Raw genomic sequence first — 11649 nt, 5'->3', positions numbered from 1 at the left:
ACACTAGATATCTGAATAGACCCTTAAAGGGAATGTATCACCTAGATTCTAGTTTCTGATTACATTTTTTTGCATGTTGTTTTTTTGTTTATTATTATTAGGGGAAGCCATCTTTCCTGAACTGTTTTTAACATGATATTAGAGATATGCTTTACAGCATGGACATAGCCAACAATAGGCTGAATCTGTTCCATTGTTGTCTCCATAAATGGGAAAGTTGTTTAGGTATACTCTGTGACCTTTTTAGATGTCATTATACATGGAAGGGGAAACATCTGTGAACAACAGATATTACGTATTAGGGATCGACCGATTATCGGTATGGCCGATATTGTCGGCCGATAATCACGATTTTGGGCATTATCGGTATCGGCAATTACCTTGCCGATAAGCCGATAATGCCCCGCCCCCGCACCGCCCCCCACTGCACCGCGACCGCCCCCCCCCCCCCCCCCCCGACCCACCCGCCGGACACTACAGGAAGGAAGAATGGATGGCCCGGACCACACTGACAGGTAGGGGAGAGAAGCGGGTGGTGGCGGCGGCGGCCTATGGCACAGCAAAAGCCACTGCAGTGCATTGATTTAAAGTGCCCGCTTTAAATCAATGACTTGCAGCAGTGTCGAGGGGGGATAAATAGCCGATAACTTATACCGGAATATCGGTATAAGTTATCGGCTATCGGCCCTAACCTCCACCGATTATCGGTATCGGCCCTAAAAAACGATATCGGTCGATCCCTATTACGTATACCTGTTATCTTAAATTATAAATCAGTCATGATCATGTGACACGGAATTGGGAAAGAACAATCTAAGCACACACTTCTGATTCTGTTGGGTCATTTCACTCTGCGGTGATCACCTGTGTTTTACAGGAGCAGGGTAGCAGAAGTCATTTTTGTGCCCCACAATGTGCTGCATGAATGCCATCATCACAGACAACAAAGTCAGAGTGGCATGATTCAGTGGCAGGATGCTGGAGGGAGCATGTCTGTTATATAGATAATAATTAAAAAGCCCAAAATATGGCTGGTGGTGGATATCTTTAGGAAGTAGAAACAGAATTGGAATGACTCACTTTATCCCTCGGTGTCCCAAAAAATTAAAACGAAAAAGAATGGTTTAGTGCTAAAAAGTTACATGGAATCATGGTCAGATGTTAGTACATTTATTAGTAAAGCAAAAAAAATATAGTAAATACACAAAAAATCTTCCCTTCGTGTGCCACAGGGCCCTTGTGACCTTGGGTAAGAAATGAACAGTAAGTAAGAAAAGGTAATCATAAAAACAAAAAAAATATAAAAATATTAAATGCCTGAGACCACCTTAAAAAAAATATATATATATCATACATATCATAAATACTCTTAAATGTGACCTATCATTATGTTTAGGAAGTGTCAGCAGAACAATAAGTAAGTTTTAACACTTCAAAATACTAAAACATAAAACTATCTATGCAAATAGTTGAGTACCGACGTTGCACGGTTTATCCTTCCTAATCCTTGTGGGTGAGGAAAAGCACCAAAGGAGGAAGCTTTTGTCCCTTCCTCATATCCCAACCTCACATCCTGTCCTCATATCCCATAGTGGCCGAGTGGCACAGCCTGGAGGTGACTGAAGCATGAGGATACCATATAGTGTCTAAATGGCACAGCCTGGAGTTGGCAGAAGCATGAGGAGACCATTGAAATTTAAGATATTTAAGATTTTGAAATTGAATTTGAGGCTTTTGAAATTGAAATTTTAACTCACAAGTTTTAGTGCCCCAGGCCCCGGCGTGTGGGTACAAAGGACCAAATTTAACAAGGAGTCACATGTCACATGGCGGCACAATGAGCCTGGAGATGGAATCAGTATGAGGAGACCATATAGTGGCTGAATTACTGTCTGGAGTTTGTGGCAGCATGGGGAGACATATAGTGTCTGAATGGAACAGCCTGGAAGTGGCTGAAGCATGAGGAGACCATTGAAATTTAAGATTTTTAAATTTAAGATTTTGAAATTGAGGATTTTTACATTGAAATTTTAACTCCCAAGTTTTAGTGTCCCGGGCTCCGGTGTGTGGGTACAAAGGACCAAATCAAACAAGGAGTCACATGTCACATGGCAGCACAATTACAGAGCCTGGAGGTAGCATCAGTATGAAGAGACCATATAGTGGCTAATTGGCACAGCCGGCAGGTGGCTGAAGCATGAGGAGACCATATAGTGGCTGAATGACACAGCCTGGATTTGGCTGAAGCATGGGAGACATATAGTGTCTGAATGGCACAGCCTGGAGGTAGCTAAAGCATGAGGAGACCATATAATGGCTGAATGGCACAGCCTGGAGTTGGCTGAAGCATGAGGAGACCATATAGTGGCTGAATGGCACAGCCTGGAGGTGGCTGAAGCATGAGAAGAGACCATATAGTGGCTGAATTAGACAGCCAGCAGCAGCATCAGGAGTCCTGAAAGTGACCCGGTGACAGAGTGGTGTGGTGGGTGGCAATACCAGTACCCGGTGACGAAGGTGGGTGAAAAAAGGTCTGATACAAAGGAATATTTGTAACTGGAACTGGGGAGCACCACCTTCTCTTTGGCACTATCCATATATGTGAAGTGTTGGTGTGGCACCATGGTCAATCTACTCTGATGTATCAGGCATTGGTGGTTGGAAATCCTGGCTGATCCATGCTTGATTAATCTTCACAAAGGTCAGTCTCTGCACATTTTTCGTGGACAGAAGAGTTCTCCTTGGGGTGACTATGGCCCCCGCCGCACTAAACACCCGCTCTGATGGCACACTACTGGCTGGGCAGGACAGCTTTTTTCAGGGAAAACTCTGCTAGTTGTGGCCACAAATCAAGTTTGGCTGCCCAGAAGTCCAGCAAATCTTCAAGGTGTGTTGGCATGGGCATGTCAAGGTATGCCACCACCTGCTGGTTCAGGTCCTGCTCCAGGTGTGTCACGATGCCGGCTGGCAGGTAGTGGATCCCCTGTGCCAGAGAGGGATGGCGAGGACCGCGCTAGTGGACCGGTTCTAAGCCACTACAGGTTTTCACCAGAGCCCGCCGCAAAGCGGGATGGTCTTGCTGCGGCGGTAGTGACCAGGTCGTATCCACTAGCAACGGCTTACCTCTCTGGCTGCTAAAGATGCTGAAGATAGGCGCGGTACAATGGAGTAGGCAGAAGCAAGGTCGGACGTAGCAGAAGGTCGGGGGCAGGCGGCAAGGATCGTAGTCAGGGGCAACGGCAGGAGGTCAGGAACACGGACTAGGAACAGACTAGGGAACGCTTTCACTAGGCACTAAGGCAACAAGATCCGGCCAGGGAGTGCAGGGGAAGTGACTAGATATAGGGAAGTGCACAGGAGGGAGCCAATAAAGCTAATTGGGAAGATTGGGCCAGGCACCATCATTGGTGCACTGGCCCTTTAAATCGCAGAGACCCGGCGCGCGCGCGCCCTAGGGAGCGGGGCCGCGCGCGCCGGGACAGGACCGAGGGAGAGCGAGTCAGGTACGGGGACCGGGGTGCGCATCGCGAGCGGGCGCTACCCGCATCGCGAATCGCACCCCGGCTGAAGGCGGGACCGCAGCGCACCCGGTCAGTGGATCTGACCGGGGCGCTGCAACAACGAAGATGAGGCGAGCGCTCCGGGGAGGAACGGGGACCCGGAGCGCTCGGCGTAACAGTACCCCCCCCCTTGGGTCTCCCCCTCTTCTTGGGGCCAAAGAACCTGAGAAAGAAAAACTCAATTTTTTCGTGATGAGGTCCGATGCAAATTAGGAGGGGTTCTGTGTGGAAACGTACGAGACAGTCCAATCTTTTATTGTAAAAACAATAGATGTAGAGGGGTCTGGCGAGACTGGTCACAGGAACGTAGAACCTGTTGATGAGAGAGGCCAAAAAAAATTTTCCTGCAGATCCGGAATCCAAGAAGAGCATAGTAGAGAAGGAGAAGGTAGAGGCAGATATCCGCACAGGCACAGTAAGGCGTGGAGAAGCAGAGTTGACATCAAGAACTGTGTCACCTTTGTGCGGAGTCAGCGTACGTCTTTCCAGGCGGGGAGGACGGATAGGACAATCCTTCAGGAAGAGTTCGGTACCGGCATAGTACAGGCAAAGATTCTCCATGCGGCGTAGTGTCCTCTCTTGAGGTGTCAAGCAAGACCGGTCAACTTGCATAGCCTCCGCGGCGGGAAGCACAGGAACAGATTGCAGAGGACCAGAGGGGAGAGGAGCCGGAGAGAAAAAACGCTTCGTGCGAACAAAGTCCATATCCAGGCGGAGCTCCAGACGCCATCCGGAAGAACGCATGTCAATGCGAGTGGCAAGGTGAATGAGTTCATGTAGGTCAGCAGGAGTCTCTCGTGCGGCCAGAACATCTTTAATGTTGCTGGATAGGCCTTTTTTAAAGGTCGCGCAGAGAACCTCACTATTCCAAGACAACTCGTAAGCAAGAGTACGGAACTGAATGGCGTACTCGCCAACGGAAGAAACACCCTGGGCCAGGTTCAGCAGGGCAATCTCGGCTGAAGAAGCTCGGGCAGGTTCCTCAAAGACACTTCGAATTTCCGAGAAGAAGGAGTGTACAGAGGCAGTGACGGGGTCATTGCGGTCCCAGAGCGGTGCGGCCCATGACAGGGCTTTTCCAGACAGAAGGCTGACTACGAAAGCCACCTTAGACCTTTCAGTAGGAAACTGGTCCGACATCATCTCCAAGTGCTGGGAACATTGCGAAAGAAAGCCACGGCAATACTTAGAGTCCCCATTAAATTTGTCCGGCAAGGACAGGCAGAGGCTAGGAGTGGCCACTCGCTGCGGAGGAGGTGCAGGAGCTGGCGGAGGAGAAGATTGCTGGAGAAGTTGCGACTGAAGTTGGTGCGAAATGGTGGACATTTCCGACAGCTGACGGGTTAGAAGGGCGATCAGTCGGGCTTGCTGGGCGGCCACCGTGGTGAGGTCAGCGACAACTGACAGAGGAACTTCAGCGGGATCCATGGCCGGATCTACTGTCACGATGCCGGCTGGCAGGTAGTGGATCCCCTGTGCCAGAGAGGGATGGCGAGGACCGCGCTAGTGGACCGGTTCTAAGCCACTACAGGTTTTCACCAGAGCCCGCCGCAAAGCGGGATGGTCTTGCTGCGGCGGTAGTGACCAGGTCGTATCCACTAGCAACGGCTTACCTCTCTGGCTGCTAAAGATGCTGAAGATAGGCGCGGTACAATGGAGTAGGCAGAAGCAAGGTCGGACGTAGCAGAAGGTCGGGGGCAGGCGGCAAGGATCGTAGTCAGGGGCAACGGCAGGAGGTCAGGAACACGGACTAGGAACAGACTAGGGAACGCTTTCACTAGGCACTAAGGCAACAAGATCCGGCCAGGGAGTGCAGGGGAAGTGACTAGATATAGGGAAGTGCACAGGAGGGAGCCAATAAAGCTAATTGGGAAGATTGGGCCAGGCACCATCATTGGTGCACTGGCCCTTTAAATCGCAGAGACCCGGCGCGCGCGCGCCCTAGGGAGCGGGGCCGCGCGCGCCGGGACAGGACCGAGGGAGAGCGAGTCAGGTACGGGGACCGGGGTGCGCATCGCGAGCGGGCGCTACCCGCATCGCGAATCGCACCCCGGCTGAAGGCGGGACCGCAGCGCACCCGGTCAGTGGATCTGACCGGGGCGCTGCAACAACGAAGATGAGGCGAGCGCTCCGGGGAGGAACGGGGACCCGGAGCGCTCGGCGTAACAAGGTGTACCTGCTGCTGATCAGTTGATTCACTATACGGGTGAAGAAAGCTAATCATCAGTGACTGTAGACTCAGGCTGCTGCTGATGGAACTGGTACTGCTCCTGCTACCCCACCCCTCCCCAGCAGTCATGGAAGGTGAGCGCAGGGGGCCTCCGATTAAGACCTGCGAGAGGATGGACGATTGCGCCGATAGGCATTGGCCAACTGACTACATGGGATGCCTCTGTAGTAAGTCACTTTGTCCTCCCTCTCAGTGGGTGTAAAAAAGGCCCCTTTTTTGGCGGTAGCGAGGGTCCAATAAGGTGGAGATCCAGTACTCATCACGATGCCGAATGGTGACAATTCATCTGTCAGTACTCAAGCAAGTGAGTATGCATCGTGCCATTTCTGCAAGTGACTCGGAGAGACTCCCTGCCTCCATCTCCACTGCATACAGCCACGGTGTGTCTGGGTCTTCTGTTTCGCCTTCCTCGTAACCCTCTAGCTTCTCTGGCTGCTCCTGCTCCTCCTCTCCTGTCAGATTACTAGAAAAAACGCCCATTTGGTAAATCCTAAACTATGCTCCCCTGTGCCCCTCCCCCTCCTCCAGTTCAGCCCCCAAAGGGCTTATGTGGCCGTGAGATTTAGGCGCCACGTCTCCAGTGCCCTGACCAGCCATAGTTTCCAACACAGGTAAGAAATGAAGCAGTGGAATGACGTCGTTCATCCCGTAATCCTGGTGATATACTAATAATGTGGCTTCCTCAAAGGGCCTGAACAAACGGCAGGTGTCACATTTGAGCTGCCACTGGTTTACATTGAAGTTACACAGGGAAGTACCCCTATCTGCTTGGATCATCAAGAAATCAGTGATGGCTTTTCTCTGTTCGTACAGTCATTCCAACATATGGAGGGTGGAATTCCAACGTGTGGCAATGTCACAAATCAGACTGTTGGGGGATACCATTCTGACGCTGCAGCTCAAGGAGGGTGTGCTTTGCGGTGTACGAGTGGCTGAAGTGCATACAAAGTTTCCTTCCCATTGTTAGGATGTCTTGCAAATGGGGGGGGGGAACACTTCAGGAACTGCTTCACAACCAGATTGAACAGGTGTGCCATGCAGGGTGCATGGCGCAGCCTTTCCAGTCACAGCGCATGCAAGGTGTTCTTCCTGATGTCAATCACCATGGTCCCCATTTCCAGTTTTCGTGGAGTAAAGCTGGGTTCTCATTACGTTTTCCCCCATATGGGTGTGCATACGGCAGGGGAGAGCTAAAAACTTTGTCTCCCATATGCCTTTCTATGCGCTCCCGTATGTAATTCATTTCAATGAGCCGACCGCAGTTTTAGGTTCGGTTGTAAAAGCACATACGGGGCAAAAATGAGCCGACCGGACCGAACGTTTCACTGCGGTTGGCTCATTGAAATGAATTACATATGGGAGCGCATAGAAAGGCATACGGGAGCGCAAGTTTTTAGCTCTCCCCTGCCGTATGCGCTCTTGTATGGGGGAAAACGTAATGGGAACCCAGCCTAAGCCATGCTCCAATTTCTTTACGAATTACTTTTAGCAGTTCCTCCCCTGTGTGACTCTGTTCGCTAAGGCAAAACATGTGAAGAACAGCGTGACACCGCCATGCTCTGTACACATGGCATGCTGAAGGACCACTGAGACTTGTCCGTGCAGTGGAGGCTGAGGACACGGTGGAGGATGAGAAGGCAGAGTCCCACACTGTCACAGGACCAATGGCCTGAGAGCGTGGAGGAGGAAGCGGCATGACCTGTCCAAGTTGGTGTTGTGGCTGTGCAGGAACCACATTCATCCAGTGAGCCATAAAGGACTTGTATTGTCCCTGACCATAGTTACAGCTCCAGACTTCGGCATTGCCGTGCACTTTGGTACACACTGACAGGCTCAAGGACTGGCTCACCATCTCTTACACTAAATTGTGCAGGGCTGGTACTGCCTTCTACGCAAAAAAATGATGGCTTGGCACTCTCCACCTAAGCTCGGCACAAGCCATCAGATCTCTGATGAAAAGGGAGGGACTGCAGCACCAGCAACTTGGACAGGAGCACATTCAGCTTCTGCGCCATTGGATGAGTGGGCGCATACTGTTGCCTCTTGGACATGGCTTCGCCGATAGATTGTTGGCGGAATGGTTGACTAAAAGTAGGAGGAGCAGGAGCATCTGGAGTGACAAAAGGAGGGTATGACACAAAGCTCCCTTCGGCTGAGGTGGTGAAGCCTTGGCTGGCTGAAAGAGGGAGCGGCGTGCCACTGGGGGATGCAACAGGCTGGACCACTACATCGGAGCCACGGTTCTCCCAGGCCGCTTTATGATGGCGAAGCATATATTGACGCAGGGCCGTGGATCCAACATTGGGACCCTGGCCACGCTTCACCTTCTGCCGACATATATATCTTGCATGTTGCTATGTGAACCTCCTCCGGATGCTTGATGAAAAACTGCCACACTGCCGAGTAGCTGATTTTCCCACCAACAGTACACACTAATTGACTGCTACTGCCGCCGTCTCCAGGAACCCCTGTTCCACTACCTCCTGGGATGCTAGGCTGCGGCGAAGCAGGTGGTCTTCCCCGGACATGTTTGGCTCCAGAATTTCCACTTCTGCTACCATGCTGACTGCCAACCATGCTACCACCTTGCTGACTCAGCTGCTGCCTCACGGGCAACATGCAACTCTCTTCTGATGATGATGAAGCCCCTTCTGCACCCGTGTCCCAATTGTGATCGGCTTCATCATCATCAAGTGTCTGCATGTCACTGATGTCCTCCTCAGGTTCCTGAACAGTGTCTGCTTCAGTACCCTGCCTCACTACTTGCCCATCTAGCGGGGAAGCAGAGATGTCTCCTCCACTTTTTGGCTAGGCAGTAGCTGCAGACTGACCTCTGGGAGGGAACAGCATAGGACAGAGGCAATGGGAGGACAGGGACTGCTCTTGGACCATGCCGGCTGAGGGCTGTGTCTGAGGAACCCCCCGACAGTTGTATGGGGGTATCAGATGTCACTTGTGATGAAGTGGGAGACTGTGTTAAGCCATCGATGACGACAAATGGGTTGCTGGTCGAGACACGACCGCTAGCTGACACCGGGAGCTCAGGCCTCTTGCTGCGACTCCTGCTGCAACTTGCCCCTAGTCTGCTGCGACCTCTGCCTGATGAATTTAGGCCTCTGCCACTCCTCTGTGCATGTCCTGGCACTTCTCTGCCTGACATACTTAGATGAGGGGAGTACAATACACTTCACTATGCTTAAAACAGTATTTGTCTAGAACAGCAGCAGGTGTGTACTTTTGACTGTCCTTTCACAGCATCTAGGCCCTTGACAGATTAACAGGTACAAAATAGTACACAATTATGGCATATCCACAGGCATAAATGGCTTAAAGGGGTACCTACTTAGATGTACATATGTGGTATGCACTTATGAGGGCAGAAAAATGCACTACAGCACACTTAAAAAAGTATCTGAGTACAACACCAGCCGGTGAGTACTTTGGCATGGACTTTCACTTATGAGGGCAGAAAAATGTGCTACAGTAGGCTTAATAAACGTATTGGAGTAAAACACCAGCCGGTGATTACTTTTGACTGTCCTTTCACAGTATGTAGGCCCTTGACAGATTAACAGGTAAAAAATAGTACACCACTTAAATGTAGGTATGAGGTATGCACTTATGAGGGCAGAAAAATACGCTGCAGTACGCTAGAAAAACATTTTTTGTCCACAGCAACAGCAGTACACAACAATGCTGGAGCACACAGTCACTTTGTACTAAACCCAAAATTGCAAAAAGACTCTCTCTCAAATACTATTAGGAATGGACTGCTGGGTATGGCTTATACCGTCTACAGACTAGTATAACCAGCAGACCAGTTGTTGTGGAACAAAGACACAGATTTGCCCCTCTCTTTAATACAATGCTGTTCACAGTGACTGAGGGGCTAATTGCTGCAGTAAGAATTAATATCTGTGCAAATACGTTGTGCTCTGTGTCCTACAGAAGGCTGACGTGACTAAGAGGTCAAAGCTGCTGCAACAATCTTTTCTGTGTAACACACACATTGATGTCCATCCTATCTCTATGCAGTGTAATGAATGATATGACGAGCTGCAAAATGGCTGATGTATATATAGGGCTGTGACATCACAGGGGTGACTAGCTGCTGATAGGCTGCATCCTGCATGTGATGCAGGGTCATCCCCCCTACTTCTCTTCCCACCTTGCATTCTCACCTTCCCAGCATTCCTTGCCCCATGTACTGACATGTGGATCTGCCATTTTAGATGCCCTGGAGCCTGGACCACAGTAAATGGAGTTTAATGAAGCAATTTGCGTGATAGAATCACGGCCATATTCACATTCGTTGTGAATCGAATATTTAATGAAATTCGTAATGAATTCGGGTTAGTCAGTTTCTATTCGCTCATCTCTAGTGTCTACGAAGGTGGGATTTGCTATAGCTACCATATTCTTGTAGGACTGGACATGGTGTTCTATAGAATGGATTAGGGGTGCATTAGGGTCTCTCCATTCCCCTGAGCTATATATGTCCTTAATTTCAAACATTTTCTGGTGACCTTGGGTAGTAGTCCCTCCAAAACACCAACCAAGGACATAAGTCCCTGCATTACTGGGGACTGGATTCTAAATGGTTAGTGTTAGCCGCATACCGTGCCCTGTATTGACCAACTTCATGCGGTCTAACAAAGGTCTACCTTCCTTGTCCTTGCTATCTGTAGTTGTGGACTGTTCAGGTTTGCAACCCCATGGGGGCCCAGAATTCCAGGCCGCTGCGGACCAGAACTTACAATCTTCTACCCCTGGTCCACCAGTGACACACACATATCCTTCACGATACCACTTCCATGCATTGGCTCCCCTACGGCAAGCTAACATTGCACATGCATCAAAAACATATGTGGCTACAGTGGTATTTACTGAATTAAACCAGAACCGTATTCGTCCCTTTTTCATAGTGCAATTGATACTAGACAAAGGATATGTATGATCTTCATGATTTGGTTGGACTGGTTCCTTCATCTTCTGGCATTGGCACCTTCTTGCAGAATTCCAGGCCGCTGCGGACCAGAACTTACAATCTTCTACCCCTGGTCCACCAGTGACACACACATATCCTTCACGATACCACTTCCATGCATTGGCTCCCCTACGGCAAGCTAACATTGCACATGCATCAAAAACATATGTGGCTACAGTGGTATTTACTGAATTAAACCAGAACCGTATTCGTCCCTTTTTCATAGTGCAATTGATACTAGACAAAGGATATGTATGATCTTCATGATTTGGTTGGACTGGTTCCTTCATCTTCTGGCATTGGCACCTTCTTGCAGTGGGAAGCGTGGATCCAGGTGTTCTTCTCTTCCATCTTGACTGAAGTGGACGTGGTCAGCAGAACTTGGAATGGACCATCAAATCTGGGCTCAAGAGGATTATTTCTCACAAAATTTTTCACTAGTACCCAATCATCAGGCAATCGCTTGTGCGTCCCAGCAACTGCTTCAGGATCTGGAATAGAAGAAAACACTCGGGCATGTATACTAGTCAACTCCCTTGATAATGTGGCCACATAATTAGTTAATGTATCAGACTGTACTTGTAACTGCTGAGGATAGTAACCCCCTAATCTTGGGGAGGTGCCAAACAAAATCTCATAGGGGGATAGGGAATGCACTCCTCTAGGGGTGTATCTCCCGCTACAGAGGGCAATGGGTAGACTATCGGGCCAAGGTAGACCAGTTTCTTGGGACATTTTCAACATTCAGGTTTTAAGGGTACCATTCATTTTTTCAACCTTTCCACTGCTCTGGGGGTGATAGGGGGTATGGAAGGATAAAGTGACTCCTAGGGCAGACCAGATTTCTTTTGTCCCCGTAGCTGTGAAAGCAG

Source organism: Hyla sarda, chromosome 2, assembly GCF_029499605.1.
Source record: "Hyla sarda isolate aHylSar1 chromosome 2, aHylSar1.hap1, whole genome shotgun sequence".
NCBI lineage: Eukaryota > Metazoa > Chordata > Amphibia > Anura > Hylidae > Hyla > Hyla sarda.
This window is presented reverse-complemented; position numbering follows the sequence as displayed.